The sequence below is a fragment of the Phlebotomus papatasi genome, chromosome 2 (assembly GCF_024763615.1).
Source record: "Phlebotomus papatasi isolate M1 chromosome 2, Ppap_2.1, whole genome shotgun sequence".
Lineage (NCBI taxonomy): Eukaryota > Metazoa > Arthropoda > Insecta > Diptera > Psychodidae > Phlebotomus > Phlebotomus papatasi.
The window spans coordinates 95,735,524-95,741,738 of NC_077223.1; positions in this window are offsets into that span (position 1 = coordinate 95,735,524).

Here is a 6,215-nt window from a genome sequence, read left to right on the forward strand (position 1 = left end):
TAATCTAGAGAACCAATTGTCTCGTCGAGTTTCAAACAAAATTGCTATTATTTACCTAATTTATTAAATCACTGTATCAGAGTCTTAGCAAAAAATCCGCCATTCATCACTTTCTTAATATTTCACGCGAGAATTTGTCTGCAAGAATATGAGGAATTAGGTTTGATTAAAATGATTTACAAATCTGTGGTAATTAAAAAATGAATATTCAGAGGCTCTAATTTCACTATCAATACACTTTTTCAATTGTTTCGGCAAGGAATATTGAAAATAAATTATTTTTTGCGAACAAGTACGTTTTCTTTCATCTGTTCCTCGAATCAGCACATTTTTTTTCATGGAAAATTGCCCTCAGCTGTCATCTTCACAGCCATTATTAGATGTTTTTGTTGTGATAGAACAATTTACCAGTAAAAGATTCATTAAATTTAACAATTTTAGAAGTTTTATCATGTGAATACACAGTACACCGTGTAAGGATGACAAAGAACCTTCAATGAAGCCTTGTAGAGTGATTTAGATGCCAAGAAAGCAGGAGAATTCTAATCAAAAACGTCTGCCGATCCGTGGCTCACCCCCTTCCGATCCATGGAACACCTGATTAAGTCCCTTCCGATCCGTGGAACACACTGCATCCTTGCATTTAAATCTATATATTATTAATTTTCGCAAGTAATAAAAGCGTAAATACACGGAAATAGTTAAATGGATAACTAATGTATCAATTGGCATACGAAAAACTACCAAATAGTGTTTTGGGGCTCATATTTTCAGCTAAATATGAAGCATGTCTCTTAACATTCCGATCCGTGGTACACTTCCCTTAGTTTGATAATTAAAAGTGAAAATTGTCAACAAAATTTTTCGCCCGATTGAAAAAGAGCCGATTGAGCGAGAGTCTACTGTACAAAATCAGTAAAAGGTCTTACATCTAGCCTTAGAAAATCCAATCGGTGTATTTTTTACCTCTATGTGCGACAGGAACAAAAATAGCTTAAAAATTTAAGTAATTTTCCTAACAATACCAATGAATGATAATGAAACTTCATTTTCATTTTAATGAACAATATTATGTTTGAGTATTGTAGTTTCTTTTTCCAAAACTGTTTTGCATTAAAAAAAATTGGAAGTATAAGAAATCATTAAGATTAATTTTCATTATGACAATTTAAAAATTCGTCAATTTTTAAGCATAAAAATATACTATATAGCCAATAGCTGGATACTAGCAAAAAATATTCTAGATACCTTCAACCTTCTACTTTGCAATTACGTACAAACTTAAGAAAAAAAAATAACTTTAGAGTCAGGAAAAATTATTTCTTTTATGGGACACCGGTCTTCCAATCGTCCTTAAAGGGTTAATTTCTTGAACAATTAAGTCACCGTGAGATAGCAAGTAGCAACTACATTTCCGAGCGACGCATTTTGCAATGTGTTAATGACACGTTCTCTTACAAATCAGCAGAGGAAAATGGTAAGAAAATTGTATTGATTCCCTCCCCTATATCATTGTTCTCTGATGGGATTCCAGGGCAGTGCTAAAATCATCTCCCTAGTTTTGTCGTTTAATTTAGAAAGCCAAGGTGTTTATATGAAAAAATTATACAAACCAATTAAAATAAAATCTTACAATCAAACTAACTTAACGACCTTCATGGTGAAACAGGTGTGAGGTAACAAAATAAAATTAAGTTACGTTTAAGTTAAAAAATTTTATATATGACATTCAAATGAATCAAATTCTACTTCTTTTTATGCTTAATTGGTTTCGAATAATAAACGGAGCCTGAATTAGAAGGTCAAAAGAATCGCCTTTTATTATTGCTTAATCGCTTAAATCGATAGATAAATTAACTAAAAATTTACCAAAGAAAATTTTAAAAACTATTTCAATGTATTTCCGAAAATACAGAAAAAGCGCAAATGAGCACTGAGCATATACGCAAGAGCTCGGGAGAACGCTCAAAACTTTGCGACGCATTTTCTCTCCTTTTTATTTTTACGATTTTGCGAATTTTCGGAACAGATCGCTGAAGAAACTTACAGACTGATTGATATGAATAAAGTCTTGTATTCTGTAGAATTAAATTCTCTTCTAAAATTGAATCTAAGTTGTTTAAAAAATAAATAAATATGTTTTACAATATATTAAAGACAATATTTTATCCCAAAATATATATTCTTTGTTTAATCCTTCATACAGTTTCGGTTTAACGACCTTCTCCAGTTTTCCTTGGTTTAAGTATGAAAAATGCATTTTTTTAATTTATTTTTTAATTACTCAAGGGCTTATATTTAATTCCTTTCTCATCTAAGACAATGAGATAATCTAATAAAATTCACTCTTTACTGACCTAAAAATCCCTACAAATCTTCAATAAATGCTGATTCTATCTGATAATCTCCTGGATGTGAGGTTGTTTGTGGGTACCGTGGGTATCATCGCAAAAGGGTCGCATTTTAATCTGTTTGCAGTTGCTCAATCAGTCCTCTTCAGCCTGATTCGGTGCCGACTTAAGGCTCCAGGACGTTTTTGGGGGAATTATAATTCCCAAAATTTTGGAATAATAACTTGAAACAGTAGGGCGTTAGACCACTGTCTTTCACCGTAATTCACAGAGATCCTGGGGTTTCCGGATTCTATGTTCCGGAAGTAGAATCGCTACGTCGAACAAGAGTAGCTCGCCAACGCTTTTTATCCTCCTGTACGTTTCTCTCTTAAACAAGTGTATGACCAAGTCATTTGAATATCTAATTATGACAATTTAGGTCTAATTATTAGGAAGTGCTGCAACAAAGTGTTCTAGGGAACTCATTATTCTGCCATTTTACAAAATACTTTTTCTAAAAAGAAAATTATACTTAAATATTTTAAATATGTATAAAAGTATTCCAAAAATTTCATGAAACTTTATCATTTCCTTCTGCTCAAAAAAATCAGAAAATCATCCAAATTTTGGTCTTTTAAGGCCTCTACACACTAGGAGAAATTTCTTTAAAAAAAAATGAATTTTTAAAGACAATTTCCCCTATCTTTGTAGGTATAAACGGTAGAAACGTCAATTTTTTAAAAAAGGCAATTTTGACGAAAGTTGCTTCTATTGTGTAGACACCATTAACTCTGACTTTCTTTAAAAAAAATATTACATGTTTGTCTTGTAGAAAGAAAAACGGGAGCGACATTTAACTCGACTAGATTACTCATTACAATTAAATCAAAATAATACGTCTAACAAAAGGCTTATTTTTGTGAATTTGTGTTTATTTCAATAACTTTGAGCAAAACCTCATTTTGTAATCACCTATCTCACTCCTAAAATGGTTTTGCTATACGTTTATAAAAAGTTCTAAGACCTCTAAAAGTGACTGTAAGTATTCATGTATTTATACTGAAAGTAACTTACTGCCGTACTCTAAAAAAAACGAGTAGGGGAAAGCGCGCTACCTTCGGACAACTCCAGCTTTGGACAATTCCAGTTTTTCTCTATGTTCCTATAGATTTCACCCATATAGCTCTTTTCTGAAAATTTGAGGCATTGGACTAGCTATTAAAATATAATATTGTAATGGGTCAAATTCATTTATAACACTTTGAAAGAAAAATGATTTTTGCGAAGGATAAATCGTTCGAAGGTACCGCGCTTTCCCCTAAGTATTTTTATGATTTCTTGAAATATTTGTTTGAAATTATTTGTATGAAATTTTGTTTGAAATATTTGTTTGTTTGAAATTTATCACTAAAATAACAAAGGTCTACAATGAAAAAAAAATCTAATGAAGTGTTGGGTGATTTCAAAAATGTTTTTAATTTTTTTTCACGTAACCTTTCTGAAAATTTATGTGTTTTTTTTCTTCTTGTTGTTTTGCTTTACTTTTTTGATCATATCCGTTGGTAAGTTTAAGAGTCGTACTACAGCTTTGGACAAATGCTTAAAATCTGTAAAGCTACCCCCCTGGCCCCTAGGGTGGAATAATAAGGTTTTCCTACAAATTCCAAAAAAATGCCTTGGGCTGAGGTTTTGAAGAATTATTTATATAATAAACTAAACTGAAAATTTCCTAGATTTTACTGAGAAATTTATCCTGAGTTAACAGTTTAAATTACCATAGGATTTATTATTACATTAATTCAGACTAATTTCTTTGACTATAGTTAAATATTATTGGCAAAGGTAAAATTAATTTGAAATACCATTTTTAAATATTGCTTACCAAAATTTACCTGCTTACCAAATTTACCAATTTACTTACTAAAAATATTTAGAGCATGTTTTTTTGTAAGAAATTCTAAGAATTTTGTTCAAATACTGACAGACATGTGGTACTTTGTCTCAATTTTATTCGCTTTGTTTAAATTAAGATTATGGTAAAGCAGTTGGTCAAAATTGATTCCTCCTTTAACCCTTTAAGGACGATTGGGTCACCGGTGACTCAAAAATTATATTTTTTCTACGACCTTCTAAAGTTGTATTTTGCTCTAAAAAGTTAGAAACAATAATTTTTTCTGACCCTCAATTTTTGACCTTCTCGTCCTTAACTCTTTTCTCTTTTCTCGAGGAAAAAAGTTTTTTTTGGGTATTTACATTAATTGAAATCTATCTGTTCGTGCACAACATCATAATAGAAGGATGTAAGATTCTTGGCTCATTTTCTCAAGACTCCAGTTAGATTTCAATTAATGTAAATAGCCAAAAAGAAACTTTTCCCCGGGTCTTATATGACCCTAAAGACGCGAAAGAGTTAAAGGGTTAAGCAGAATATTTCAAAAAGAAAACTAAAAGTAATTTACGTTATTTTTTTCTCTATATAGGGGAAAGTACCCTTCCTTTGAACGCTTATGCCTTCGAATAATGTGAATTTCTTTTACTTTTTTAAAGATACTTACACATGATTATTACGTAATTATCAATAAATGATGATAAGCTAACCAATATTTAATAGAAATGTGTAAGTCTCTTAGAAAAGAAAATTTACATTATTCGAAGGCATGAACGTTCGAAGGGAGAGTACTTTCCCCTGTCCCATGCGTAAATATCATAATAATTTAAGACATGAAGGCAATTTATAGTAAATTTAATGGATTCTTCGGCTACCCTGGTCTCTGTTATATGGGAAGATTTCGAATTTTGAAATTTTCAGCTTGTTAATATGTACTTGTAGGCAAATGTAGTTTCTTTAAGGGTTTTGGTCTTACCGGCCAGTTTTTCAACCTTGACTCAATTTCCTGGCCTGTTTTTCAACTGACAAATGCAAAGAATGGAGGTCGTTGCCACATATAAACAAAATCTACTAAATATAAAACTTCTCCAAAAACCAAAAAAAAATCATTGAATCTTTTATGCTCTGTAAAAAAAAGCATTAATATGATTCTGAGAGGTAAAACGAGAAAATTAAATAAAAAATAAAAATAAAATGTCTGTCTATAAATGATGACTTACTGAGGGGTCACCAAACACCTGGGGAGTCATGCTAACTTATTTTCGATACTATCGACTGTCGATTTTGAAAAATTTGAGCGATAGCTGCACTTCCTGAAACTACTATAGATATTTCACGATGAATGGTCCAATAATGCGTAAAAAGTTCACATTCACTTAATGTAACAGATTTAGATTTATCGATACTGTCGATTCGACAGTGTCGAATAGTTATCATTCCACCCCTGAAGCCGTTAGCTTACCAATGTTATTCGAATTCTTAATGAATCTGCCCTAGAACAATATATATTTTTTGAATCGTGTGAAAGTACAACACTTTCCTATATAACATTTTGTAGAGAGTACGACCTATTTTAGCAAAATTAGAATTAAAAAAAGCTTCTAATGCTAGTAAAATAGCTTATTTTAAATATTTTATTATACTACTTTTTCTATTAAATACTTGAAATTGAAGAAAAGAAACGGCTTCAGTGGAGTTTTGTTCCTTAATGAAACTTTATCGGGAAATGTATTAGGTGAACTTATTCAGATATGTAGCACTACCTTCAAAAAAATATCCCCATAATTTTCCTATTAAACTTGAGAGCAGATAAAGATCTTATTGTCTTTCTATCATTCCCTGTCATCTCTGTGGAACCGACTATCCCCATTGCACACGACCACAGATGGTAAAATATTTTCTTTATTTTCTTATTATTTTAAACTCTCGTATAAAGAGGGTATCATTCAAAAAAAAATTATCCTTGAAAAGCAAACTTTGTACAAAGGAAAACA